Genomic DNA, 11,212 nt, shown 5'->3' on the forward strand with positions numbered 1-11,212 from the left:
TCATAACCCAAGGGGAAATATGGACGGCTCAATGGGTAGGGTGGATGGAATGAGAACCATTAAGAGTCCCTCCCTACAGGACAGAATATGAAAGATTCATAACACTACAATATGGACCTGTATCTCCAGTTCCTTTAGGAAATTTAAAGCCGAATGAGGAAGAGGATGAAAAGTGGAACTTCCCTTTATAGGTGAAGTTCTGCTTTAAGATTGGGCAGCACAGAGGCTTAGTAGTTAGTACTTCTGCCTTGCAGCACTGGGGTGTTTGGTTCATATCCTGACCAGGACACTGTCTGCATGGAGTCTGCATGTTCTCCCTGTGTTTGCGTGGGTTTCCTCCGGGTACTCCGGTTTCCTCCCACACCCTAAAGACATGCTACCTCGCGTTGGTGGTGCAGTGGTAAGCATAGCTGCTTTCTAAGCAGCTGACCTGGGTTTGATTCCCGGCCAACGAAAGAGGAAGAGGATGAAAAGCGGAACGTCCCTTCATAGGTGAAGTTCTACTTTAAGATCGGGCAGCACAGAGGCTTAGTAGTTAGCACTTCTGCCTTGCAGCACTGGGTTGTTTGGATCATATCCTGACCAGGACACTGTCTGCATGGAGTCTGCATGTTCTCCCTGTGTTTGCGTGGGTTTCCTCCGGGTACTCCGGTTTCCTCCCACACCCTAAAGACATGCTACCTCGCGTTGGTGGTGCAGTGGTAAGCATAGCTGCTTTCCAAGCAGCTGACCCAGGTTCGATTCCTGGCCAACGCAATCTCACAAGATGGCTGCCCCACCTGGTAAGTGTTACCCCCCCCTTCTCATAATAGCTGTATATACAATCAGTGGCGGCACTAGGGGGGGCCAGAGGGGGCATGGCCTCCCCAACATTATACTGTGCCCCCCTATGTGCCCCCCCAACTAAAAAAATGGAACTACAGAAGCAAATACTTTTGCGCACAGGTGTATAGGCTAGACGATCTCAAGGTTTCAAAAAGGACAGTGAATTTCAGCCTTGCTGCTCTCCAGGATGGGATTATCCTAGTAGTAAATGATAGGAAAGAAAAAGAGCGCACCGGCCTAGTGCATTATCCTTAGGAAAATGATTTATTAAAAACAAGATTTAAAACTACTCACAAAAGGTAGAAAGAAATAATCGCACTGTAAGCAGTCACAAAGTGAAAAATCCGCTGGTAGCAGTCTCCAGGTCCTAGGAGGAGGACGCACGAACCGCCGCTGGCTAACGCGTTTCGAAGTTGTCCCTTCTTCAGAGCCTTCAGGCGGTCGGCTTGTGACTTGAAGCGTTCAGAGATGAGGGTGAGGCCATCTGATCGTGGCCCCCCCCTCACGATCGCTCTCAGCCAATGACAATCATCCCCTGCCTCTGTGTAGTACACAGAGGCAGAGGATGTGATGTAATCTCTCCTCAGCTCGGCAGTTTCCGTTCGGGCGCCGAGGAGAGAAGACTGAAATGTAAGTGCACAAACACAACACAACACAGTAGAACATGCCAGGCACACTTTACACCCCCCATCACCCCCCGATCGCCCCCCGATCACCCCCCAATCCCCCCCCCCCCCGTCACACTGACACCAAGCAGTTTTTTTTCTGATTACTGCATGGTGTCAGTTTGTGACAGTTAGAAGTGGTAGGGCAGTTAGGGTTAGCCCCCTGTAGGTCTAGGGTACCCCCCCTAATAAAGTTTTAACCCCTTGATCACCCCCCCGTCACCAGTGTCGCTAAGCGATCATTTTTCTGATCGCTGTATTAGTGTCACTGGTGACACTAGTTAGGGACGTAAATATTTAGGTTCACCGTCAGCGTTTTAGCGACAGGGACCCCCATATACTACCTAATAAATGTTTTAACCCCTTGATTGCCCCCTAGTTAACCCTTTCACCACTGATCACCGTATAACCGTTACGGGTGACGCTGGTTAGTTCGTTTATTTTTTATAGTGTCAGGGCACCCACCGTTTATTATCGAATAAAGGTTTAGCCCCCTGATCGCCCGGCGGTGATATGCGTCGCCCCAGGCAGCGTCAGATTAGCGCCAGTACCGCTAACACCCACGCACGCAGCATACGCCTCCCTTAGTGGTATAGTATCTGAACGGATCAATATCTGATCCAATCAGATCTATACTAGCGTCCCCAGCAGTTTAGGGTTCCCAAAAACGCAGTGCTAGCGGGATCAGCCCAGATACCTGCTAGCACCTGCGTTTTTCCCCTCCGCACAGCCCAGCCCAGCCCAGCCCAGCCCAGCCCACCCAAGTGCAGTATCGATCGATCACTGTCACTTACAAAACACTAAACGCATAACTGCAGCGTTCGCAGAGTCAGGCCTGATCCCTGCGATCGCTAACAGTTTTCTTGGTAGCGTTTTGGTGAACTGACAAACACCAGCCCCAAGCAGCATCAGGGTAGCGCCAGTACCGCTAACACCCACGCACGCAGTATACACCTCCCTTAGTGGTATAGTATCTGAACGGATCAATATCTGATCCGATCAGATCTATACTGGCGTCCCCAGCAGTTTAGGGTTCCCAAAAATGCAGTGTTAGCGGGATCAGCCCAGATACCTGCTAGCACCTGCATTTTGCCCCTCCGCCGGACCAAGCCCAGCCCACCCAAGTGCAGTATCGATCGATTACTGTCACTTACAAAACACTAAACGCATAACTGCAGCGTTCGCAGAGTCAGGCCTGATCCCTGCGATCGCTAACAGTTTTTTTGGTAGCGTTTTGGTGAACTGGCAAGAACCAGCCCCAGGCAGCGTCAGGTTAGTGTCAGTACCACTAACACCCACGCACGCAGCGTACACCTCCCTTAGTGGTATAGTATCTGAATGGATCAATATCTGATCCAATCAGATCTATACTAGCGTCCCCAGCAGTTTAGGGTTCCCAAAAACGCAGTGTTAGCAGGATCAGCCCAGATACCTGCTAGCACCTGCGTTTTGCCCCTCCGCCCGGCCCAGCCCAGCCCACCCAAGTGCAGTATTGATCGATCACTGTCACTTACAAAACACTAAACGCATAACTGCAGCGTTCACAGAGTCAGGCCTGATCCCTGCGATCGCTAACAGTTTTTTTGGTAGCGTTTTGGTGAACTGGCAAGCACCAGTGGCCTAGTACACCCCGGTCGTAGTCAAACCAGCACTGCAGTAACACTTGGTGACGTGGCGAGTCCCATAAGTGCAGTTCAAGCTGGTGAGGTGGCAAGCACAAGTAGTGTCCCGCTGCCACCAAAAAGACAAACACAGGCCCGTCGTGCCCATAATGCCCTTCCTGCTGCATTCGCCAATCCTAATTGGGAACCCACCACTTCTGCAGCACTCGTACTTCCCCCATTCACATCCCCAACCAAATGCAGTCGGCTGCATGAGAGGCATTTTCTTTATGTCCTCCCGAGTACCCCTACCCAACGAACCCCCCCAAAAAAGATGTCGTGTCTGCAGCAAGCGCGGATATAGGCGTGACACCCGCTATTATTGTCCCTCCTGTCCTGACAATCCTGGTCTTTGCATTGGTGAATGTTTTGAACGCTACCATTCACTAGTTGAGTATTAGCATAGGGTACAACATTCCACAGACTAGGCGCACTTTCACAGGGTCTCCCAAGATGCCATCGCATTTTGAGAGACCCGAACCTGGAACCGGTTACAGTTATAAAAGTTACAGTTACAAAAAAAAGTGTAAAAAAAACAAAAAAAAACAAAAAAAAAAAACAAAAATATAAAATAAAAAAAAATAGTTGTCGTTTTAGTGTTCTCTCTCTATTGTTCTGCTCTTTTTTACTGTATTCTATTCTGCAATGTTTTATTGTGATTATGTTTTATCATGTTTGCTTTTCAGGTATGCAATTTTTTATACTTTACCGTTTACTGTGCTTTATTGTTAACCATTTTTTTTGTCTTCAGGTACGCCATTCACGACTTTGAGTGGTTATACCAGAATGATGCCTGCTGGTTTAGGTATCATCTTGGTATCATTCTTTTCAGCCAGCGGTCGGCTTTCATGTAAAAGCAATCCTAGCGGCTAATTAGCCTCTAGACTGCTTTTACAAGCAGTGGGAGGGAATGCCCCCCCCCACCGTCTTCCGTGTTTTTCTCTGGCTCTCCTGTCTCAACAGGGAACCTGAGAATGCAGCCGGTGATTCAGCCAGCTGACCATAGAGCTGATCAGAGACCAGAGTGGCTCCAAACATCTCTATGGCCTAAGAAACCGGAAGCTACAAGCATGTTATGACTTAGATTTCGCCGGATGTAAACAGCGCCATTGGGAAATTGGGGAAGCATTTTATCACACCGATCTTGGTGTGGTCAGATGCTTTGAGGGCAGAGGAGAAATCTAGGGTCTAATAGGTACTCTTTTTTGAAAAAATTGGGGTCTGTCACTACCTATTGCTATCATAGGGGATATTTACATTCCCTGAGATACCAATAAAAATGATTTAAAAAAAAAAAATGAAAGGAACAGTTTAAAAATAAGATAAAAAAGCAAAAAAATAATAAAGAAAAAAAAGCACCCCTGTCCCCCCTGCTCTCGCGCTAAGGCGAACGCAAGCGTCGGTCTGGCGTCAAATGTAAACAGCAATTGCACCATGCATGTGAGGTATCACCGCGAAGGTCAGATCGAGGGCAGTAATTTTAGCAGTAGACCTCCTCTGTAAATCTAAAGTGGTAACCTGTAAAGGCTTTTAAAGGCTTTTAAAAATGTATTAATTTTGTTGCCACTGCACGTTTGTGCGCAATTTTAAAGCATGTCATGTTTGGTATCCATGTACTCGGCCTAAGATCATCTTTTTTATTTCATCAAACATTTGGGCAATATAGTGTGTTTTAGTGCATTAAAATTTAAAAAAGTGTGTTTTTTCCCCAAAAAATGCGTTTGAAAAATCGCTGCGCAAATACTGTGTTAAAAAAAAAAAATTAAACACCCACCATTTTAATCTGTAGGGCATTTGCTTTAAAAAAAATATATAATGTTTGGGGGTTCAAAGTAATTTTCTTGCAAAAAAAAAATAATTTTTTCATGTAGTCAAAGTGTCAGAAAGGGCTTTGTCTTCAAGTGGTTAGAAGAGTGGGTGATGTGTGACATAAGCTTCTAAATGTTGTGCATAAAATGCCAGGACAGTTCAAAACCCCCCCAAATGACTTCATTTTGGAAAGTAGACACCCCAAGCTATTTGCTGAGAGGTATGTCGAGTCCATGGAATATTTTATATTGTGACACAAGTTGCGGGAAAGAGACAAATTTTTTTTTTTTGCACAAAGTTGTCACTAAATGATATATTGCTCAAACATGCCATGGGAATATGTGAAATTACACCCCAAAATACATTCTGTTGCTTCTCCTGAGTACGGGGATACCACATGTGTGAGACTTTTTGGGAGCCTAGCTGCGCATGGGACCCCGAAAACCAAGCACCGCCTTTAGGCTTTCTAAGGGCGTAAATTTTTGATTTCACTCTTCACTGCCTATCACAGTTTCGGAGGCCATGGAATGCCCAGGTGGCAACACCCCCCCCCCCCAAATGACCCCATTTTGGAAAGTAGACACCCCAAGCTATTTTCTGAGCGGTATAGTGAGTACTTTGCAGACCTCACTTTTTGTCACAAAGTTGTAAAAATTGAAAAAAGAAAAAAAAATGTTTTTCTTGTCTTTCTTCATTTTCAAAAACAAATGAGAGCTGCAAAATACTCACCATGCCTCTCAGCAAATAGCTTGGGGTGTCTACTTTCCAAAATGGGGTCATTTGGGGGGGGGTTTGTGCCACCTGGGCATTCCATGGCCTCCGAAACTGTGATAGGCAGTGAAGAGTGAAATCAAAAATTTACACCCTTAGAAATCCTGAAGGCGGTGATTGGTTTTCGGGGCCCCGTACGCGGCTAGGCTCCTAAAAAGTCCCACACATGTGGTAACCCCATACTCAGGAGAAGCAGCTAAATGTATTTTGGGGTGCAATTCCACATATGCCCATGGCCTGTGTGAGCAATATATAATTTAGTGACAACTTTTTCTAATTTTTTTTAATTTTTTTGTCATTATTCAATCACTTGGGACAAAAAACATGAATATTCAATGGGCTCAACATGCCTCTCAGCAATTTCTTAGGGGTGTCTACTTTCCAAAATGGGGTCATTTGTGGGGGTTTTGTACTGCCCGGCAATTTTAGCACCTCAAGAAACGACATAGGCAGTCATAAATTAAAGGCTGTGTAAATTCCAGAAAATGTACCCTAGTTTGTAGGCACTATAACTTTTGCGCAAACCAATAAATATACGCTTATTGACTTTTTTTTTTACCAAAGACATGTGGCCGAATACATTTTGGCCTAAATGTATGACTAAAATTGAGTTTATTGGATTTTTTTTAAAACAAAAATTAGAAAATATCATTTTTTTTCAAAATTTTCGGTCTTTTTCCGTGTATAGCGCAAACAATAAAAACGGCAGAGGTGATCAAATACCATCAAAAGAAAGCTCTACTTGTGGGAAGAAAAGGACGCAAATTTCATTTGGGTACAGCATTGCATGACCGCGCAATTAGCAGTTAAAGCGACGCAGTGCCAAATTGTAAAAAGTGCTCTGGTCAGGAAGGGGGTAAATCCTTCCGGGGCTGAAGTGGTTAACATCCGGCCCAACACTGAACCCCCCCCACTCATCTGCCCCATCACTGTACCCCCTTGCTCTTCTGTCCCATCACTGAACCCCCTTCTCATTCCTCCCACCACTAAACCCCCTTGCTCTTCTGTCCCACCACTGTAACACCCCTGCTCATCTGCCCCATCAATGTACCCCTTTTCTCATCTGCCCCACCACTGTACCCCCCTGTACATCTGCTCCGCTGCCATATCCCCATCCCCTTCTGTCTCACTACTGAATCACCTTCTCATCTGCACCCATCTGCCCATCTGCCCCATCACAGTAACCAGCTTTCTCATCTGTCCCATCAATGTACCTCCTGCATATCTGTCTCAACTCTGTACCCCCTGCTCTCCTGCCCCACCACTGTAACCCCCTCCTCATCTGTCCCACCAATACACCTCTTTTCACATCTGCCTCACTGCTCTACCCTCCTCCTTTTCTGTCCCACCGCTGTACCCTCTTCTCATCTAAGATATTTGTGATATGCAGAGTGGTGAAAGGAAGCAGAGATGAGACACATCTACCTGTCCTGGCACACTCATTCTGCTGATCCAACTCTCGCATCCAGCCCACATGCTTGTATGGGATGTATGTATGGGATGTATGGGATGCATATCACACAGAAAAAGTTGGGTGTGATTTTCAGAGTCTGTGTGCTGTATGACGGAGCTGTGTAAATCTCAGGACTGGATGGACAATCACCAATCCATAGATTGGGGGGTCAGTAACCTGTAGATCTTGGACAGGTGATTGGTTGTATAGTTGTGTAGAGAGCTAGGGGAGGGGTTGTGTACGGAGGTGGGGGAGGGGTTGTGTACGGAGGTGGGGGAGGGGTTGTGTACAGAGATAGTGGGGGAGGTGTTCTGTAGCATGCTATTGGAGGACTTTCTCTCAGGTCACATAATAGAGAATTCCCCTCCAGGACACAACATCCGGGGACTCCTCCCCCTCCTGGGCCCGGATGAGACATGTGGTAATGCTGAGACTAGTAGTTCATCAGCAGTTTGGTGAGAGGCGTTAGCCCCGCCCACTACACTACCACTGGTCCCGGAAGAAGAGTTCGCTCCTCCTTGCTGAGCCATGATTGGATGTCTGCTCACAGCCCCACCTCCATTCCTCTCCCTTCACTTCCTTGTTTACAACTTAGAGCAGTGTTTCTCAACTCCAGTCCTCAAAGCACCCCAACTAGAGTTGCCACCTCATCCCTTTAAACCCGAACACATATGAATTACACAGGTTCTGAGGCTAATTAAATGCAGATAAGGCCCCAAGTGAGTTTAATTACCAACTTAATCAGCCACAGAACCTGTGTAATTAATGTGTGTTCGGGTTTAAAGGGATGAGGTGGCAACCATAACCCCAACAGGTCATGTTTTCAAGATCTCCCTCAGATGAAACGGCTGTGGTAATTACTATAGCAGTGAAACTGATCAAATCACCTGTGGAAAATAATGGGAAGCCTGAAAACATGACCTGTTGGGGCGCCTTGAGGACTAGAGTTGAGAAACACTGACTGATTCCTGGAAAGGAAGTGATGTCATCATTCTTCCGGCGCCATCTTTGTTGAAGGCAATAGCCGATGTTTCGTCAGAATCGGTGACCCGTCAGAATGTGTAACGGAAGTGATGTTTCATCGCCGGCATCTTGCTACACCCCACACTCAGCCACAGTAAACCTACAGTGAGAAGGCGGGAAGTGGACATCTTGTTACACCTAATGGAGTTATACATTTCACTGTTATTTTTTTTAACAGTAAATTCAGCTTATATCGTAAAATACAGTATTTACAATTCTGTCTGACTGTTTAGATGTTGATTTTTAAAAGCACCGGCAAGCCTGCTGATCTCACAGGTTTCATAATCCGACAGAACACCGCTGCTTTCAAAAATCAACATCTACACAGTCTGACAGAATTGTAAATACTGTATTTCACGATATAAGCTGAGTTTACTGTTAAAAATAACAGTGGAATGTATAACCCCGTTGGGTGTAACAAGATGTCCGCTTCCCACCTTCTCACTGTATGTTTACTGTGGCCAAGTGTGGGGTGTAGCAAGATGGCGGCGACGGAACATCACTTCCGTTACACATTCTGATGAAACACCGGTCTATCGCCTATACTTCTCACCTCTGCCAGGTTAGCCCCTTCATATCAAAATTTTTGAAAAAAATCTTATGCAGTTTGTTAGATCTTTGTTAGATCAGGTTAGATCAACCATTGTTTGTGTTAGATCTCACACAGAAGCAGCAATATTAACAGTTATTTGCAGGGGGGGGGCTAACCCGTCATCAGCCCCCCTTATCGAAAAATTGACCAAACAATTAGCTATTTTGGAAGCTATATTTGTTAGATCCGGTAAGATCAAGTGGTTTTAACGTTAGATCTCACATCATTTCAGAGATATTCCACATCAAAATAGAGATATTGGGTGGTACATATGGACAGGTTAGCCCCTCATCAAATATTCTGTCCAAAAATCATTCAGGCTAATAGATATTCATTAGATCCGGTAAGATCAAGTAGATTTAACGTTAGATCTCACATAATTTCATAGATTTTCCTTAAAAAAAATAGAGATATTAGGTGGTACAGAAGGTACATCCATCTTCAACCGTCTCTGGAACCTTCTTTGCATGGTTCTTCAGCTGGTGCTTGTAGTCTCTCCTCACACCTCCGTTCACCTCCCTGCCTCATGGTGATCTCTCCACAGACCAACAAGCTTAAGTCTTTAGCTAGCCCCCCATTTTTGCAAAGCAGGCTGGGCTTTGTAGTTCCACCCCCTGTAGAAATCAATGGGGCTGTATTGTGGGCCGTGGTCCTCTGCTGCTGCTTGTGTGGCTCCCTCTCCCTGCCAATAGGGACACAGGAAGAGGAGAGGGAGGGAGAGAAATCCCCCACAGGGACTGACAGGCGTGCTCTCCCTCAGTGAGTGCCTGTGTCAGTGTCTATTCAGTCTGACAGTCGCTGGCAGGAATGGCGGGAGGTGTGGGAACACGGGTGATAGAGTAGCCCCCGCTACACACTCCCCCCACCAAAGAACCTTTGGTCCACCAAAGGAGGTAAAGAGTCTATAACCTGTTACATGCTTTTGATATACACACGGGAAAAAAAAAAAAAAAAGACAGGTTAGTGTGCACAGGAAACCATACAATTTACATCTGCATAAAACCCTGGCAGAGGAACATCCCACCAATTAGCATAGGAGGGGAGGTTGTCCTGCCTACAGGCCACCTTAACTGGAATGGCCCAGCTAGATGTGCCAGGGGGTGAGTGTCAGAAAGCAAGAAATCAGGCCGAGACAGAAGTACAGTTAAATCACACTTGTTTAATAATAAAAGTAAAAAGAACAAACATAGTCAAAACATAGCCAAAGTTCAGTAACCGGAACGGATAGTCAACCAAGCCAGAAGTCAGGGATCAATGTAGTGGAACAGCAAGCAGGATCTGGAGCCAGAAGGGATGTCATCAAAGCAAGTCTTGAACAGGATCGCAGGAGATTGTTTCTGTGATGTTGACCATGGCGAAGGCAGAGATCCTCTGGACTGGATGGCTTAAGTAGGCAGGACTGACGAGCAGGATATCATCAACAGCTGAGTAACTGTGTAGAGATAGGAGCTGGCAATTATCCGACTGCTGAGTGGCCAGCTCAGAGAAGGAAGGGCTGAACCCAGCCCCGACAGCGAGTTGGGATTCTCCACCACCAAATCTGCGGTGGAAGGGTCAGTTTCTTCAAGAGTCCTTTGTGGAATGAGAACAACCTCCTTAGAGCTTTCACCCAAAGTATTATATGTTAGTCTTTTGGGCAGGTGAATAACCCTTCACTCTCGCTGTTCTTTAGGTTCTGGGGTTACAGGCACACTGGTCTCTTCTTCATCCTGCATTTCAGCTTCCTCAATGAAGGATGGAAAAAGTCTTAGGGGTCTGTTGTCAGCTCAGCAGGGAAGATTGAGGGTCTTCCAACTCTTCAAAAGGTGGACTTTGAGGTACAAACTCAGGAGCCCCTGGCCTGAGAGTCACCTCAATCACCTTAGGAGGAGAAGCAGGGGGGGGGTGGCAGGCCCTGGCATTTGAGATGGCCACAGACAATCTTTATCTTCATCCTCGCTGTTTTCATCTTCAGCAAGGGGTACAGAGTGAGGTCTAATCACTGGCCGGGATCTTTGAGAGGCCGTGGGTGTGGACTGTAAATCTGGCTGTGGTGGCACATGAACTGCTTCTGACAGAGGAAACAGATGATTGTGTTGCCAAGTCTTTAGCAGGCCTGTGCTTCCCTCTGGCCGGATTTGATATACTGGGTGTCTGGGCAGATGCTTGCAAACAACATAGGGCTGTGACTTTCAGCGGTTAGCCTACTTGTGCTTTCCAGGGACACCCAGGTTTCTCAGCAGTACCTTGTCATCCGGCTGTAGGTCCTGCACTTGTACCCTGAGGTCAAAGTTTATTTTGTTTCTCTGTCCTCAGGCATATGAGGCAGCTTGAGCCTTATCATAGGTGGTTTTCAGACATCTCTGCAGGCGATCCACATACCCTCTGTGGAAAGTTGCTAAGGTATGGTCGAGGGATGTGCCGAAGGCCAAGT

At 46.4% G+C, this 11,212-nt stretch overlaps 2 non-coding genes across 2 annotated transcripts; both read left to right on the top strand.

Annotated features, from left to right (window-relative positions):
- Window positions 1-383: 383 nt before the first annotated feature.
- On the top strand, window positions 384-455 carry TRNAR-UCU (transfer RNA arginine (anticodon UCU)). The gene has a single exon. It is a non-coding gene; the product is annotated as a tRNA-Arg (tRNA).
- A 229-nt stretch (window positions 456-684) lies between these two features.
- Window positions 685-756, top strand: TRNAG-UCC (transfer RNA glycine (anticodon UCC)). Its single transcript has one exon. It is a non-coding gene; the product is annotated as a tRNA-Gly (tRNA).
- The last annotated feature ends 10,456 nt before the right edge of the window (window positions 757-11,212 follow it).

The sequence above is a fragment of the Aquarana catesbeiana genome, linkage group LG02 (genome assembly GCF_042186555.1).
Source record: "Aquarana catesbeiana isolate 2022-GZ linkage group LG02, ASM4218655v1, whole genome shotgun sequence".
In the NCBI taxonomy this organism is placed as follows: Eukaryota; Metazoa; Chordata; class Amphibia; order Anura; family Ranidae; genus Aquarana; species Aquarana catesbeiana.